We start from the raw sequence: 19,430 nt of genomic DNA, 5'->3' as shown, positions 1-19,430 counted from the left end.
CGAATGTTTTCAACTCCACACAGCAATTGTTTGGTCTCAATTCCATTTAGCTACATTGCTTGCTCTGTCTGATTATTAATTTGTTCAAATGATTTTTATTGAGCACTAAGACAGTTGGTCATATAAAAATAAGTAAGAAATTCCTTACAATCTAAGAAATAAGAAAGGTCAGATGAAATGGTTTTAAAACAGAACATTCAGTGTTTTTAGAAAGGAATGGGGTAAGTGCCAGGGAATTCAAAAGACAGAGCAGAGTCTCCAAGCTCTGTGTTTGTTGTATCCTACAAATTTTGATACTTTTTTGAACTTCTCTTTCTTCCTTATTTCCTTTCCTTTCTTTCCTTTTCTTTTCTTCTCTTCTCTTCTTTTCTCCTCTCTCTCTCTCTCTCTCTCTCTCTTTCTCTCTCCATCTGTGTGTGTGTGTGTGTGTGTGTGTGTGTGTGTGTGTGTGTATGTGTGCTGGCCCAGGATGTGATCTATCTTGATGATTCATGTTTACTTAAAATGCATGTATATTCTTTTATTGTAAAGAGGAATATTCTAGAAATATTGATTAGTTCCTGCTGGTCAATAGTGTTGACAAATTATATCCTTGATAATTGTTTGTCTTCTTGTTTTACCAGTAGGTAAGATAGATATATCGAAGATTCCAACTGTAATTGTGAATTTGTCTATTCCACTTTTCAGTTTTACCAGTTATGCTTTATGTATTTTGAAACTCTATTATATGTTGCATATGTATTTGGTGTTGCTATATTCTCATGGTACAGTATCTTTTGTCATTATATATTGCCTCCCCCCTCACTCTGCTTTTGGTAATTTTCTTTGTGCTAGACTCTGCTTTATCAGATCCTAATTTGCCCCCTTAAGTTTTCTTTCAATTAATGCTCATGTGATATCTCTTTCTATTCTTTTCATTTTAATCTGCATACATTGTAGTATTTGAAAGAAATTTCTTAGGAACAACATTTTGTTGGCTTACATTTTTAGATTCATTCTTCCAATATCTGTCATTTGATTGGCATATTTAGACCATGTATATTGAATGTAATTATGAGTATATTAGGACTTTGGTTGCCATTTATTTTTTATTTTTTGTTTATTATTTGTTTGTAACAGGATCTTGCTATGTAATCCAGGCTGGCCTGGAACAAACTGTGTAATGAAGGCTGGCCTCAGACCCATGATACCTTAGCTCAACATCCTGAGTGCTGTGATTATAGGTATGAGACACTACAGCTAACTGCTCTATTTTTACTTTTTATTTGTTTTTCTTTTTCATGCCTATTAGTTGAACATTGTTGGTCATTCCATTTTAATTTATGTATAGTATTTTTCTTTGTGTATGTGTGTTTGTACCAATACTGGGGGTCTGGGGGGGGGGGCTTGTGTTCTTGCTCAGCTTTCTTGCTCATGGCTGGCCCTCTACTTAAATCATGCCTCCCTCTACCACCTTAAACAATGGTTAATTAGGTCATATGTGACTCACATTGGATAGTCAGACAGCATTCTGAGAAAATTGATATGAACTGGATGTTTGGTTTGGGGAAGATGATGAGTTTTTTGTTTGTTTTTGTTCTCTGTGCCAGTATTACAGCTTGAATTCAGGGCCTTGGGCTTTTGCTCAGCTTTTGGCATAAGGCTGGTGCTCTACCACTTGAGCCATGCCTCCTTCCAGCATTACTAATTAACTGGAGATGAAGGCTTACAGACTTTTCTGCCAGGCTGGCTTTGAACTGAGATCCTCTAAGCCTCTGCCTCTTGAGTATTTAGCATTATAAGTGGGAGCACTGGCATTTGGCAAGATGATGACTTTTAGTGTCACATAGATAAGATGTCAGGTTCTAGCTTTGCTATTACTAGCTATGTGGCATTCAATAAGTTGTTTGCCTTTTCAGATAGCTTCTTTTTAAATTTGTTCCCTTGCTATGTTCCTGTTGATTTCCATGGAGAAAAACCGAACACTTGTTATTTCAGTATATTTCCCTCTCTTACAACAAAAGATTATATTTATGCCATCTTGACTTCTAAGTGTAAGTTTGCTATCTATGAGCAGAAAAGTGTACTAGATACATAGTATTTTAGAAATACTAAAGAAGATATTTTCTAAAGAATATGTTTCTTAAAACCAGCATTTACTGGGGCTGGGAATATGGCCTAGTGGTAAAGTGCTCGCCTTGTATACATGAAGCCCTGGGTTCGATTCCTCAGCACCGCATATATAGAAAAGGCCGGAGGTGGCGCTGTGGCTCAAGTGGTAGAGCACTATCCTTGAGCAAAAAGAAGCCAAGGACAGTGCTCAGGCCCTGAGCTCAAGCCCCAGAACTGGCAAAAAACAAAAAAACAAAGCAAAACCAGCATTTACTGATTACTATGTGGTAAGCAAAAATGGCACTTTGACATCCACCATCACAATTTGCTTGGATGGTACACACCATACCATGTCACCTCTGAAATACAGAGGGACAGCCAGGCAGGCACAGAGGGAACTGACCTGGAACCTAAAGCCTGAGATCCAGACCAGATTTGTTTAAATAATTGTTTGACCTTGAAGGGGTTAGTAAGCTTCTTTATGCGTCAGTTTCCTCATTATTAAATGGGGCTAGACCTGTCTTTGGGGAAGTTGTGAGGGTGAATTAGGTCATGCCCCATAAAACACTTGAGGACTTGGGAAGAAAAGCATTTACAAACCAATAAATAGTATGATTAATGTCATCACCACCATTAATATTGTTGATGAGGGGGAAGAGTTCAATGCATATGCTGACTTCAGAGTTGGGAATATTTGTTACCAAGAATGGGAATCTGACTGTGCAGCATCTTTTTCCCACTCTCTTTCGTGATCGATTAAAACATCTGTCTCCCATAGAAATACTTTTGCTGATAGAGTTGGCATTTTACTTCCACCATCAAAGCGCATGTGTACCACGTCCCCTGAGTCAGCACTCTTCTATTTCACAATACTTAAGGATCCCTTAGGAGAGTCTTTGGTAAAACTAGACAGATTTTTCACCTGTTGTAGTGTTCTCAACAATAACACAGGATAGACACCAACAGTGTAGATCCAGCAACCAGTGTATTCTAGGTGCTAAGAATTTTCCTGCATTGCCTCGTTTAATTCTCAAGACAACCTAGATATTCTTCTTTCGTGTCAGATACAATACAGAGGGCACCTAATTGTGGATCCTTTTCAAAGCCGCTATATGAAAGAATAAATGCTTCCTCACTCCTAGTTCTCTGGTGGCTTTATTTTTCTCCATAGCACTTGTCACTCGCTAAAGTACTCAGTTCCTGGTTTATTCTTTCCTCTCCCATTAGAATGCAAGGTCTCCAAGGGAAGGGTTTTTGTCTTGTTACCTTTACCCTCAACATCTGACACAGTGCCTGGTATGTGATGAATGCCCCCAAAACATCTGTGAGTAAATTAATGACCCTGTTGAGTTAGGTAGAGTTATATTATTTTACAGATGATCAAATGGAAGCTTTGAAATATGCTTATGGTAACACAATATGTGTGGAGCTGACCTCAAGCTCTACTGTTTTTAGGGAGGACTGCAAATCTGAAACTTTCCTGCGGTGGCATGTTTCTGTCATAAAAGTTGTGAAAGCAATAGGAATTAAATAAAGGCAAGGGCTGTGACTTAAATGTCAAGTAAGCTAGAAGAGGTAATTAGATTCTTTCAAATTGTCCTTTTCTCCCATTCCAACATTTTTCATATCTAAAAAAGATATTTTAGGCATCTTGCCCTTCAAGTTTAGCATGAAGACCTGTACTTTCAGATCTTTCTCTCCTTTGTCTACCTTTTATAACTTTGGTATCAGTTTGTTGATACCACCATTCATATAAGGAGAAAGAAAGAAAGAACTTAAAAATATTTTATTATCTTTAAGTAGCTGTACAAAGGAGTTGCCTTTCAACAGATGAGTTAATGAGTACAACATGTCCTGAATAATGTTATTACCCCATTCATCATTCTCACCCACCCCTCCCAAACCCCACTCTTCTTAATTTTGTAGGATACACATTGAATTTGTTACTGCATTTGAGTCAGACACAAATGGCTCATGCCTATAACCCTAGATACTCAGGTGGCAGGGATCCAGAGGATTGTGGTTCAAAGCCAATTCAGGAAGAAAAGTCCATGAGAATCCATCTGCCATTATTCAGCAAAAAAGCAAGGCTGGAGGCATGACTGAAGTAGTAGAGGACCAGCCATGAGCAAGAATGCTGAGCAAGTGTTAGACCCTGAGTTCAAGCTTCATTGTTGTATAAAAATGTTTTTAATTGCACTAGGACATTGCAATGTGTGTGTGTGTGCACGCACGCGCGTGCCACACGCTGATTCTGGGGCTTGAGCTGGAGGCCTGGGTGCTGTTCATTAGGCTTATTAAAACTGGTGCTCTACCACTTGAACAAGAGCTCTACTTCTGGCTTTTTGGTGGTTAATTGGAGATACAAATGTCATGGACTTTCTTGTTGTGGCTGGCTTCAAACTGCAATCCTCAGATCTCAGCCTCCTTAGTAGTCAGGATTATAGGTATCCTGCAGACATTGCAATATTTATCCTTCTTACTTATTGGTACATTTGTTAGCAGCATATATTTAAATTGACATCTTCTAGATAAGAAAACCAGTGATCAGATTCAATATCTACTCCAAGTTATCTTAGCCTTACTTCCAAGCTTGTGCTTTTTATCTGTAGATTAGGGAAGATACTCAGAGAGACTGGGGAAGCTACCTGTTGAGAACATCCACTGGAATTTTCTCATTGCAATTTGGTTTAATAGGGTTTTGATGACAAATGCCAGTTCTTATGTATAGTGAGTACTCAAGATCACAGGGATTCTAATACCAGAGTCAAACCTTGATACTTGGTTGAGATGTGTCATTCTTGTCTTCAGGTGCTTCTTCACATTGGAAGTGAGTGGAACACAGTACTGGCCATCTTGGGCCCAGGATGCTTTCTTCTTTCCAGAGAGGATGTCTCTGGTTAGAGGAGGTCTTGATTAAAATAAATGATAGGAGAAATGGCTTTGACTCTGGAACTCGAATGGCCAGAGTAGAGAGGAAAGGCAGCACTAAGAAAAGAAGGGTGAGCAGGATCCAGGAGAGAGAGGGGAATGAGACTAGACACCTTCCTCCCCATCCATCACTCATTTTCCTTGCTTGCTTTCCTGATCTCTTCCTCTCAAACCTCCAGACATAAACGAGTGTCTGGAGTTAATACAATAAAAATGTAAATACAAAAAGAAAACCTGTCAAACCTCTTTGGAAACCTGGGATATAGAATTTTAAAACAAAGCTAACAAACCTTGAAAGAGGAAAATATATTACAGATGATTACATCCAGCAGCTTTTTTGTTTTGTTTTGTTTTTAGATATTTGGCTTTTTGTTTTGGTTCCAGAGCTTTTGTGCTCAAGGCTAGTGCTCTATCATTTGAGCCACAGATCCACTTACAGATTTTTTGGTGTTTAACTGGAGATAAGAGTCCCATGGAGTTTCTTGCCCAGACTGTCTTTGAACCACAGTCCTAGTAGCTAGGATTACAGGCAGGCATGAATCACCAGCACCCAGCTTCCAGTAGCTTCTTCTAGAGGTGAAAATTAGTGTCCCTAGATTAAGAAACTCAGAAATGGGGCCATCATATTCACACCATCTTTCTGATTCTGGAGAATTCCATCCAAGAATGGTGCCTATACTGTCTGAGCCTCAGCTACCTCTTAATTCTGAGCCTGGTACTCATTTACCTTCTCTCAGAGGTTTACAGAAGTTCAGGTCCTGTGTCATGTGTGAACTTACAGAACCTTGATATTCTCTCTCTCTCTCTCCATTCATCCATCTCTGGACTATCCTTGGATTTCTTGCTTTCCTGTTTTAATGCTAATCTATCAGCTACACAGTTTTGTTTCTGAAGCTGTTCCAAGTTGAGTCCTTCAAGCATAGATTTCCTCCACATTGCATGTTTCTGTTGTTGAATTTTTATTTCCCTTGTATTTTATTCATGAGCCTATTAGTAATAGAATATACATCAGGAGTCATGACTCTCCTTCCAGTCAAAATCTCTCTAAAGGTTCTAATAGTCAGTGACTGTGTGTGTCGCGACTGGGACTTGAACTCAGGGCATGGATGCTGTCCCTGAGCTTTGTCACTTAAGACTGGCATTCTACCACTTGAGCTACAGCTCTACTTGTGACATTTATTTTTGGTGGTTAAGAGATAAGAGTCTCATGGATTTTCCGTCCCTGGTTGGCTTCTAACCTGGAGCCTCAGATCTCTACCTTCTGAATAGCTAGAAATACAGGCATGGGGCACCACTGTTTGACTTCCCTGGTTTTTTTCCAATGAGTGGAAAATGGGCCATTAAGATCTTTGTGTCTAAAATCTTTCAGAGCGGAGTGTAGTAGTGATACCTGTTAATCTTACCACTTAGGAGGTAGAACAGAAGAATTGTGAGTTTGAGGTTGTTCTACCATACATAGCAAGTTCAAGGCCAGTCTGAGTTATATAGTGAGTCTTTCTCTCAAACCACCAAGGGCTAAAGATACAGCTCAGTGGTAGAACATTTTCCAAGAATGTACAAGGTCTTGGGTTCAATCTCCATACCTCCATGTGGTATATGTGGGGTGTGTGTGTGTGTGTGTGTGTGTGTGTGTGTGTGTGTGTGTGTGTGTGTGTGTGTGTGTGTGTGTGTATGTGTTGTTGTAGGGAGTACAGCTGATGCCATCTTGATTAGGGAAACATGGTAAGGAAATGTTGGGGGGAGATTAGGTCAACCTGACCCCAAAATTCTGCTTCTGTAAATGGTTTGCTTAACTTGTTTGTTGCTTGCTCTATCCCCCTGTGTTAACCTCCTATATCTATGAACTTATTGGGTGCTCTACCCCCTGCATCAAGCCCCTAGATCTGTGCTATGTTTTTACCTTTATAAACCCCAATTTGAGGATTGCTCAGGGTTACAGTGGCAGCTCCCAAGTCTGCACTGTGTCCCTGGTTGGGCAATTTACTTTTTGCTTCCCCAGTAAATCCATCTTTTTACTTGAGACTGTCTCTGAGTGGTGGACTCTTGGAGGGACGGGGAATCCCCTCCCTTGAACCCTGTAACAGTGTGTGTGTGTGTGTGTGTGTGTGTGTGTGTGTGTGTGTGTGTGTGTATATTAAAGACAAAGTTTGTTAGGGAGAAAAACAAAAGACTTTCTCCTGGGCCAAGTGCTACCTGGGAACTCTCCTCTTTCTCTAAAAGCTTTTCCTTTTGGCTGTTTCCTGCCTCTTACTGTCATTGTCTCCCTGGCAGAGGAACCACCTGCTCCAGTTCTCTGGGGAGTGAACATAGCCAATTGTCCTTAGGTTTTTCTGCTTAGCTACTCCATGCCTAGCCTTTATGAGCTATGGTTGAGAGAGGTGGTTTCCCTAAAGTTACTACCAGCAGGTTGTAAAGCAATGTCACCAAAACCCATTCTTGATTCCACAATGCTAGATAATCCACTAAGTTTTGGCATGGCTTGTTATGCACCAATAGTAATCGAAACATTCACACAAAGCTGCTGCTGCTACCCCTGACCAGAAAAATGCTAAAAGCAGCAAGCCCGTGAAAAAGGCCCTCTGTCCAAGCATACATAGCAAAGATGCTAGTTGAGTGGGCTATTCCTTCTAGCGTTTTGTGTTCATCATGAATTATTTACACAGTTATACTACAAAACACCTAATGGTACAGACCTGTGACACATATTTTTTTCATGTCCTTAAGAAATTTGTGAAATGCTTTGTTGAATGCCTTGAATTCCTTAAGAAATGTGGGATAACACCATCAAAAAAGACATGAAGATATGAACAAGCATAGTGGATCCCAGCACTCAGGAGAAGCTGAGGCAGGATGATTGTGAGTTCTAAGCCAGGCTGGGCTATATAGCGAGACATTGTCTTTTTTGTTGTTGTTGTTGTTTATCAATGTGGGGCTTGAACTCAAGGCCTGGGCACTGTCCCTGAGCTTTTTTGTTCAAGGCTAGCACTCTACTACTTTGAGGCACAGTACTACTTTCAGTTTTCTGATGGTTAATTGGAAATAAGAGTTTCATTGACTTTCCTGCCTAGGTTGGCTTTGAACATTGATCCTCAGATCTCAGTTCCCTGAATAGATAAGATTATGGGTGTGAACTACCAGCACCCTGCAGAAAGAAAGGAGAGAGAGAGAGAGAGAGAGAGAGAGAGAGAGAGAGAGAGAGAGAGAGAGAGAGAGAGACAGAGACAGAGAGACAGAGAGGTTAGGCAAGCCATGCTGGAGTGCTGAAGCAGGCTTAGCCCAGCCCAGCAGCTAAGGAGGTAGAAGTAGACTTGTGGTTTAAAGCCAGCCCAGACAAAAAGCGTGAACCCTTATCTAAAACAGAAAAAAAGTTTAATAACTAAAAAAGGACTGGAGGTATGGCTTAAGCATGAGATTCTGGGCTCAATTACTAATAACACACATGTGAGATAGAGAGAACGTGACAGAGAGAGGAGGGGATAAAGGGAAGGGAGGAAGAAAATGAAAGGGAAAAGAAATTCACAGGGGGTTGGGAATATGGCCTAGTGCTAGAGTGCTTGCCTCGCATACATGAAGCCCTGGGTTCCATTCCCAAGCACCACATATATATAAAAAAAAGCCAGAAGTGGCGCTGTGGCTCAAGTGGTAGCCAGGCCCTGAGTTCAAGCCCCAGGACTGGCAAAAAAAAAAAAAAAGAAATTCACAGAAGTTTTTCTCCAACACATACACTGTGTCGAGCCCTGTTTCCACCATAATTTATTATTTTTATTATTTTTATTTATTTATTTTGCCAGTCCTGGGCCTTGGACACAGGGCCTGAGCACTATCCCTGGCTTCTTTTCTCTAGCACTCTGCCACTGGAGCCGCAGCGCCACTTCTGGCCGTTTTCTATATATGTGGTGCTGGGGAATTGAACCCAGGGCTTCATGTATATGCGGCAAGCACTCTTGCCACTAGGCCATATTCCCAGCCCCCATAATTTATTTTTAATAGAAGATCCTAGTGGTGCCAGGGTATCAGTGGCTCATGCTTTTCATCCTGGCTACTTGGGAGGCTAAGAACAGAAGGATCACAGTTCAAGGTCAGCCCAGTCAAAAAAAAAAGCTTGAGAGTTCTTATCTCAAAAAGTCAGAACAAAACAAACACGGCAAAAGGTAAGGCCAGAGGTGTTGTTGAAGTCATAGAATGCCAGCCTAGCAAGCAAGAGGCTCTGAGATCAAATCCTAGTACTGCCAAAAAGAAAAGATCCCAGTGATCAATTCCTCTTTCTTTAGTAATTTACAGTTGTTCTCTTGGCTTACTTGCCCCAGATACACATGGAAGTAACTCAACTCATTCATAAAATAAAATCTTTGTACCTTTGAGAAAATGAGACCATGTATATCTCCCTGGGAACCGTTCTCCTTTTCCTCTGTACTTGAAAGACATAATCAAGCATTCCCAGCTTTTTTTTTCTGTTGTCCCAGTGAATCAAACTCAGAGTACAACTTCATTTATACTTGGAGCTTTTATTTCTAATGGTAATGTCTCTTCTTGCAGCAATTTCTGAGGACAGTTCACTGTCTGCCTCTCTTGTAGTATCTGTCCAAATGAGATTGATACTAGTGGAAACCTTGCATCTGGATCTGGGCTTTATGTGTTTCACTGTGGACAATCAGCCTCTTTGTATGTACATAAGCAGAGGGTCCTTTTCATAGACTTGCTCATTTTTCTGGGTAGGGCTACCTGCAAGAGTCTCATAGCCATGTTCTGATTATCTATTGCTCCCATAACAAACCCCCACACAAACTTAGTGAATTAAAATAACTGGGTCATTGTGTCTCATGGTTTTGTGGGTTGGCTGGCCTCCACTGGGAAGGTCTCCCAAGTGTTCTCAATCAGTCTCTGGCCAGAGTCAGTTTGATAGCATGTAGCCTATTCAATCACACAGGGCCCCATGCTCAAAGGGCTTCATGCTTGATTCAGTGCTTTGTTGTTGATGCTTTAAATCTTTCATATGAGTGAATGCAGAATTCCAAGTTCTTGTTTTGCATTGAGCCCTGAACTTTCTGGTGCTCCCACTTGCTGAGGTTGCTCTCCTTTGAAGACCTGAGTAGACTGGATGTCCAAGATGGTTGACTCACAGGATTGACAGCCAAGGTTAGCTGTAGACTTGGAGATCTCCTGGGGTTGTTACTTTCTGGCTCCAAATGACTTGTCTATGAGTCTTGAATTTCTCACAGAGAGGATCTCAAGGAGTGTTCCAAGAACCCCAAGCAGAAGCTGACCCCACCTCTGAAGACCCAGAATGTCACTTGCAACACATTCTATTGATCAGGCAAGCCCAGATTCAAGGATAAGAAAAAAGACACCACCTCTTTTTTTTTCACTGACAAACAAAATTTGTATGCATTTATTGTGTAAAATACATTGTTTTGAAATATGTAAACACTGTGGAATGGCTACGTCGAACTTACAAATCTACATATTACCTCACATAGATTCTACCTTTTGATGGGGGATTTGCAAGATCACATTGCAAAAGAGCATGTGGGATGAGCATTGTCTTTATCCTTAGATAGTACTTTCTGTCAGTGGGGCATTTGAGACTTAACAGTGCTTGATTGGAAGCTGTGTTCCTCAGGCTTCTCTATAAACTCTGCCCAATCTGTAGGCATTCATTATCTTGTATACATAGATAAGACAGCTTCAGAGTATCAACCCTGTCTTTTGATTTCTTTCTTTTTTAGGGGGGGGAGGAGGGTCAATTACTAGGGCCTGACTTAGAGCCTGGGAGCTTTCCCTTAGCTTTTTGCTCAAAGTTAGCAGTCTAGCACTTGAGCCACAGCTCTATTTCCAGCTTTTTGGTGGTTAATTGGGAGATCAGAGGCTCACAGATTCTCCTGCACAGGCTGTTTTCAAACTTCAATCCTCATATCTTAGTCTCCTGAGCAGCTAGGATTATAGGCACAAGCCACTGGAACCCAGCTTTGGTTTCTAATAGGATGGAAAATAAGTCTTGCTCAGAATCTCTGCAATTCAAGCACATGCCTTATTGAGAAGTGTGCTTAGGGAAAACACATCTCCAGATGGGGTCAAAGGGTACTGAGAAAAATTACTCTTTGAGCTCTTACATAGGTGCATGTTAGGAAAAATACTGAGCTTTCCTAGATTATACTGTTTAATCTTGAAGATTTTATCTCCAAGACTCCAAAAGAAGAAAGTTTGCAATTTGATAATGCTAGGAATAAATCCCACCTTCTTTTTCCTCAGAAGGTAAGCCTCTGAGAGTCTCAGTTTCTATATAAAATAGGAGTAATAATACTCCCTAGGGCTGATTAAGTGGGATGATATACTTAGAAAATGATATAGGAACTATTATTAAGTGTATCACTTATCTGATTCTAGTTATTTACTTTTAGAAACTAATTTTTCCTTTCCTCTGAAATGGGTTCAGTTCCAAAGCTACCCAGTTTCTCTGGGGTGACTTACTGGTGTAGACAGGACATAAATAAACTTATAGAGCTGGGAATATGGCTTGGTGTTAGAGTGCTTGCCTAGGCATTCATGAAGCCCTGAGTACAATTGCTCAGTATCACATAAACAGAAAAAGCCACAGGAGGTGCTGTGCTCTAGTGGTAGAGTGCTAGCCTTGAGCAAAAGAAGCTCAGGGACAGTGCCCAGGCCCTGAGTTCAAGCCCCAGGATTGACAAAAACAAACAAACAAAAAACTCCAAGAAATAAACTTACACTAGTCCACAACCTCTGTGCTAAACACTGTAGGAAGAGGGTTTTGTTGTTGTTGTTGTTGTTTTGTTTTTTGTGTTTTTTTGCCTGTAGATGTTGAGAGCTGGCAACACCAGTAGAGATAGCTAACATTTAATGAGTAAATGGTTTATTCCTATTTTTATAAACAGGATATACACCAGGAACCAGTGGCTCATCCTATAATCCTAGCTACTCAGGAGGCTGAGATCTGAGGATTATGGTTTGAAGCCAGCCCAGGCAGGAAAGTCCATGAGACTCTTATAGACAAGAAAGTTAGAAGTAGAGCTGTGGCTCAAGTGGTAGAACATTAGCATTGAGCAAAAACACTCAGGGATGGCCTGAGTTCAAGCCCCAGGACAGGTACTAAAAAACAAAACAAAAAAAAAAACACCACAGTAAGAAATACAAGGCTTGGGCTGTGAATATGGCTTAGTGGTAAAGTGCTTGCCTTGCATACATAAAGCCCTGGGTTCCATTCCTAAGCTCCACATATACAGAAAAAGCCAGCAGTGGTGCTGTGGCTCAAGTTCTTGAGTGCAAGCCTTGAGCAAAAAGAAGCCAGGGACTGTGCTCAGGCCCTGAGTTCAAGCCCCAGGACTGCACCCCCCCCCCCAAAAAAAAAAGGAAGAAAGAAATACAAGGCTTGGATGCATTAGAGTAATATGCTGACAGCAAGTTAGAGAGGATGGATGGATGGATAAATAGAAAGAGGTAGATGGGGGTTTGTTTAGTATAAGCAATTTATGCAAAATCACTTAAGGTGGTAAACAATGGACCAGGACCCAAAATGACAGATGCTTCCTCATGATGCTGCATGGTCTCCCAGATGGATGAAAGCATATGTATATCCAAGTTCTCTGCATGTGCTCAGAGACCACAGGGTGTTTAGGGAATGATTGAGAAGCTCGAAGCTGTACTGTATTACCAGTCTGCTTGTAGGACTTGGTCAAGAAGAATTCCTAGAGCCAGGCTATTCTCAGGCTGTGGTTTCATACCAGGTTATGCTGTGGTGGACTACTCCCTTCCAGCATGACCTCTGCCATTTGCCATTTTTCCTGCATGCAGCCAAAGGGACTGACTAATTCTCTGCTTTCTTTTACTTTCATTCTTAACCATTTCCTCTCAAAATAAACAAAAAGGAACTTGAGGACTTTGGTCATGCATTAAAAATGTTGTTGGGGAGGGAGGGGGAAATAGATAGCTTAAGGTGGAAGGGGAAGCAAAAGAAGTTTGAGAGAAAGAAAATAAGTAGGGCCTTAAAACTGCTCATAGAATTTCCTCTGAGCTAGAAAGGTTCTAATTTGAAAAGCTATTTAAATTCCATATAAGAGAGGAGTTCTTTAAGTACAACTCTATGGTCAGGCACCTTTTACTGATCTTGGGAGAATCTCTGAGGTGGTTGGTTGTGTGTGATGTCTTCAACATTTCATATTAGTGTTTCCCACCTAAATTTCCAGACTTAACTGAAAAATAGCAGGAGAGGCTTAGACCCTTTCTTCTTTCTCTTGTATTTGTCTGGCAAAGGTCCCTGAAGATACTGTTACAGTCTTTTGGCTCTGGTGTTCCACCCCAAGGACAAACCTTTCCTTCTTTATCTTTCTCTTCCCTTCCCTTCCTCTTTTCACTTTTTCTTTTTCTTTCTTCTTCTCTTCTCTTTTTCTCAGACCTTAACTAGATGCCCATTTGATACAAATGTTGTAAATGTGCTAACTTGTTGAATATTCACACTCTTAATTATATCCCTACTTAATAGATGAGACAACTAAAGCTTGGAGATATTCAGAACTGTTCCCATGTCATAAGGTTGTGAAGCAGGTGATGATTTGATAGAAGCAGGTGATGATTTGATAGGAGTCTTCATTCCTTGGTAGCTCAGGAGAGCCAAGTTTGCATCACCTCCATACAGACTAGAGGCTGAAGGCATGGCTCAAGTAGTAGAGTACCATAAACTATGGGCAAAAGCATAAGTTCTGGTTTCAAAAAGAAAACAAAACAAAACAGCCTCAACATATAGACCAGGATCTACCTTCTCTCAGAATGATCAACTAATTCACAATTGTTTACTGTTGCCTGTAATATCTCTGAAATTCTCACCATATTTTGACCATTTCCAAGAAAACCAACCACAGGATTCCTACAAGATATTAAGTGCATTACAGTTTTAAGTGAATCTTCTATCCTCCCTCCTTAATTAGGCTGAGGGGCTCTACTCCTGAAGAAAGTGGAAGAAATTCTATTTATTAAATCCCTCATTATAGGTACATATGCAACATGGCATCATTTCAGATGTGTTGGGAACTAGCATGAATTGCTTAAATTGTGTATTTGACAATTACTTGTTCAAAGTTACACAACTTGTTATTTAACCTTTCAGTGTCTGAGGTCTCATATGTAAAATGGATTACTGAATATATTGACCTCACATGGTTATAATAAGATTATATTCATAGGGAATACTGAAAACAGTGTCTGGCATGTAGTAAGTGCCAAGGCATTATTAAGTAGATGTTTAGGGAAAAGAAGTATACTAGGCCTCATAGCTGAGGATACTTTGATTCCTTCACTAGACCTTCATATACTAAGCACTAGGTACAGGGTGTATTCCTTACTGCAAATATTTGCAAACTATTAGAAAAGGTGAGCACAAAAACAAGGCCAGGGCAGCATAGTAATAACTGGGAAGACAAGAGAGGCTTGTCACAGAAGTGACACAAGGAGAGGCCTGCTGGAGAAGAAATTTGCCAATGAATAACTAGAGCAGAAAAGGTTATAGGTAAAGGGTCTGTGACATGTGCATGAGCACAGGACACATATGGAAGAATGAAGGAGAGGAGTATTATGGATCCAGTGAAGGTTGGGTACATGACATATGGGTAGGAAAAAATTTGGCACCAGCTTGGCAGTCGCAATAGAATTTTTATTTTATCCTTATATGTAGTGAAAACAATGAAAAATGTTTAGAATAATAGGCTCAAACAAAGTAATAGGATCCAAATGAAATGAGATCTTAAGTCAGGATTCCAGTACAGAAATACTCCTGGTGAGAAATGCCATAGAGTGTTGGCCACAAGGATGGAGAAAAGTAGGTGTGTGGAGGATGACAAGAAGACCAACTGGAATATAATGACTGACTAGAGTAGAAAGGAAGGGAGATAATATCCTATATTATCTATCCAATAATAATATCTCATTGGAAAAATTTCGTATTATAATCTTCACTTGTTAAGGATATACCTTTCCAAAATCCACAGTAGATGCCTGAAACCCTGGATAGTACTAAATCTTATACATAATCATTGCAACACTCAGTCATTCTGATAGCTGAAAGAACTGCTCAATGACTAACAGGCAGGTAACTCACACAGCATGGTTATGTTGGACAAAGGGATGATTTACATTCTGGGTGGGACAGCACAAAATAACAAGAGATTCCATCATGTTGTTCAGAACATCATATAATGAAAACTTGTGGGGGTTAAGTGTGTCATTTAGTGGCAGAGTACTTGCCTAGCATGGCCCATGTTTGATCCCTAGCAAGGTAAAACAAAAGAGGGAAAAAGAGAAAACAAATTACGAATTATTTACTTCAGGAATTTTTCCATTTAACATTTTCAGACTGCAATGGATGGTTTACAGGGTTTCTGTTAACTCTCCATCATGTAAACCAAAACTGTAGAAATGAAACCATGGATAATTGGGGGTATAACAGCTAATGACAGTAGACAAGAGACCACTGTATTGGCAGTATAACTGAAAAAGCTTGAGTTTTTGGAGCTTCATACAAATGAATTCCATTTGCTGATTTCATGTTTACTGTGGATAGCAATCCTTCTTTGTTTTGTTATGATCTATTATCCATGAAGTACCTATATATAAACATTCAGTATGGGAGTATTCTGAGATTTGAAGATGGTCAGAGGCTCATGCAAGAGAGCAGGTAGGGTTTTGAATGAGGTGCTTTTGTCTTAAAATCTTTTATCAAGATAAAATTCACATACCACATAACTGACCCACTTGGACTTTAAGTCTGTGTTGTTTATTGTATTCAGAGTTATGCAACCACTTTTACACCCAGCTACACATAAAATTTGTAAACCAATATTCATGCCATCATTCCTAATAGTCAAGACATGCAAATAGCCACATTTCCATCAACGTAATCTATTCAAGCAATGAAACAACATCTAGTCATAAGAAGCAATGAAGTATTGATTCATGCTACAAAATGCATGAACCTTAAAAACATCATGACACCTAAAATAAGCCAGGCATAAAATATCACACATTGTGTGACTGTATTTATATGAAACTTGCAGAATAGGTTAAGTGCATGAGAAAGAGAGTACATTAGTGGTTGCCTAGGGCTGGGGGTGGAGGGAATGAGGAGCAACTGCTAATGGTATGGACTTCTTTTTGGGGTGATAAAAATGTTCTAAGATCAGATAACTATGATGGTTATACAACTTGGTGAATAGATTAAACACTACTGAACTGAATAGTATTCAGTAGATAGTTGACCTTTAGACATGAATAGTATCTTAGTACTTTAAAATTTTGTTATTATTTAGGGGATACACACAGGAAAAATACTTTTTAAAATTATTTTTAATTTTTTTGTTGTTTGGAAAGCACATAGAGTAGGGAAAACAGAAGTTTAAAATCAAGAGGCTCAGGCTTCAAAGTAAGTTTGAGATAGCAAAACAGCATGTAATATTTCTATATTTAGCTTTGATACTCTAACTTTAGCAAGAACCCCCACCTGCAATATTATACTTAGCATTCCAATCTGAGGCATAGAGGGTTTGTCCTCACTAGAAATTAGAATCACTTTTATTTATTTATTTTTAATTAAAAATGCTTTATGTAATAAGAGTACACCAAAAAATCAGTCTCATTTACTTTTATGTAAATAAGTGTTATAAATGAGTGACAGTTTTATTTTGCTACATGTGGTAACCATGGAAGGGAGAAATGCTTTTCCCTCTCCATATAATACAGTATACTAGTTGGGTGCCTATGCTATAAGAACAGGCTGCCTGGACTCTTTCAGTCAATGTGACTTTGTGATAGTGACTTAGTTTTCGTATATGCTATTTATTTCATAATGTTGTTCTGAGAATTCAAGGAAGTAAGGTATGTAAGATATTTAGCATAATGTTTAGAACATGGTAAGCACTAAGATTGTAATATTGTTATTAGTTATTATTAACAGGCATAGGGAATTGAGATTATTATGAAATGGGTAAGGACTGGAAGGGTGGCTCACGTAGTTCAGCAACTACCTAACAAGAACAAGGCCCTGGGGGGCTGGGGATATGGCCTAGTGGTAGAATGCTTGCCTCGAATACATGAAGCCCTGGGTTGGATTCCTCAGCACCACATATATAGAAAAAAGCCAGAAGTGGCGCTGTGACACAAGTGGTAGAGTGCTAGCCTTGAGCAAAAAGAAGCCAGGGACCGTGCTCAGGCCCTAAGTTCAAGCCCCAGGACTGGCAAAAAACAAACAAAAAAAGAACAAGGCCCTGGATTCAATCCCCCATAACACACACACACACACACACACACACACACACACACACACACTCACACACACAAAGGTAAAAACAAGATTATATGTAATGTAACAGAATTGAGCATTAGTGTCCTAAAAGGATATTTTATTTATCAATGTTGTTAACATTAAGCAACTACCTTGAGTATTTCATTAAGATAGTGGGATAGTTTCAGCATTTATTGCTAGAGCCCTCTTTAGAGAGGCTTGCTGTATACAGTTAAGACTGTGAAGCTGCTTGAGTATTTTTTAGCGAACACATGTGATTCAAGTATTACTGCAGACATGGTATTTATACTACATTTCTAATCAGTGACATCTCATAACAAACCTGTTGCTTTACAAATCATGCCTTGAATTTTAATAAAAGTCTGCTAAGAAGTCTTTTTTCCTTTGGGGATTTTTCTACCAAAATTTTCCTATTGAAAATAGGAAGTTTTGAATATTTTAAAGACTATATTTGGACTAGGGTGTGTGGCTCAAGTAATACAGTGCTTGAGACATGAATTCAAACCCCAGTTTCACTAAAAAAAAAAAAGACTATATTTGTGTGTTGTGTGTCTTTGTGTATTGCTTGTGTTGTATGATGCTGTGGTTTTAAAACCATGGCCTCATGCATATTACATAATTACCACTTAGCTACTTCCTCTGCCCTAAATACTATTTTGATTTCTTAGGATAAAGAAAATAAATAACAAATAACAACATATAAAAGGCTTGCCAGTTGTAGCTTTACTTACATACTTTAAAAATGGGCTTTGAGCAGGTGTGTTGGCGGCTCACTCCTAGCTACTCAGGAAGCTGAGATCTGAAGATCACAGTTGGAAGCCAGCCTGGGGAGGAAAGACTGTGAGACTCTTATTTCCAATTAACCATCAAAAAAGCAAGAAGTGGAGCTGTGGCTGTGGTGGAACACTAGCCTTGAGAAAAAACAAAAACAAAAACAAACAAACCTCTAGGGCAGTGCCCAGGCCCAGAGTTCAAGGTCTATGACTGGCGTGCACTCAAGTGTGCGCACACACACACACACACACACACACGGCTTTGAATCTTTTTTTTTTTGATTACAGAATTTCAGACATGGAAAAAAGAATTTGAAAGTTTTTATAGTTTTCTCCCCTTTTCCTCAAATGTTTATTCCTAACATTGTAGTTATTTAGTGGATAAATTCTCTGAGGAGCTTAAATTTAATCTTATAAAGTCCTAGTCAGCTAAATCCCAGTTTATTTTCACACTTTTTTTTTATTACAGTAATGATTGGTGGTTGTGAAGATCTGTTTGGGAAAACCAATGATCTGTGATGGATGAGAAAAATTACTACAGACAGGATCTCTTCACTCCCCCTATTATAGTGTGGATGAGTAAGCTCATCATTGTTGTGCTTCATTTTCTTCACCTTGAAACAGGAGTAACTTCTTTCTGATAGAGTTGATGTGAAGATCAAGTGAGATCATGCATGTAGTGCTTTTAGCACCTGGTTTAACTATCAATATTGTTTTAGGGCCAGTGGTCAGAAAGTAAGGAAGAGAGGCTTTAGGACATAGCTCAGAACCGCAGATACTAATAACCCTTGGTGAATAGGAATAATTTGAGTACAATTTTGCAAAGTGTTCCTGAATTATTTTTTTCTAATTAGCAAACCTTTTCATATATGTATACAATCTACAACAATCAACAACGCCTCCACTTCACCACTCTTTCTTACCCCCTCCTCTCTTAAAACAATTTCAATGTTGTGTTTTCATACATGCAAACAAATTGCTTGGATCATATTCTCATTTACTCCCCTTTTAACCCAGCCCCTTTCCATACCTCCCACCCTCTGCAACAAAGCCTGTTTTACTTTCCTGTATTAATTACACCAAAAGGTTTCAGCATGGTATTTTGGGTGAACATTTTTTGCTCAGAATAACATCATCTGAGGTATTTTCAAAACATGAGAAAAGAATAGTCAAGAGCCTTGTCTCTTGGTAAGAGTCAGAAGAACCAGACCCTCAGGAAGGGAAGGTGAGATGGGGGGTGGGGGGAGAGGACTGGCAACAGGCAACCAAGTCATTCTGAGCAGTGGGAGAGGACTGAAAAACAAAATCTTAAGGCTTGCTGCTACATGACT

Source organism: Perognathus longimembris, chromosome 7 (genome assembly GCF_023159225.1).
Source record: "Perognathus longimembris pacificus isolate PPM17 chromosome 7, ASM2315922v1, whole genome shotgun sequence".
Lineage (NCBI taxonomy): Eukaryota > Metazoa > Chordata > Mammalia > Rodentia > Heteromyidae > Perognathus > Perognathus longimembris.
Note: the sequence above shows the minus strand (reverse complement) of the source record.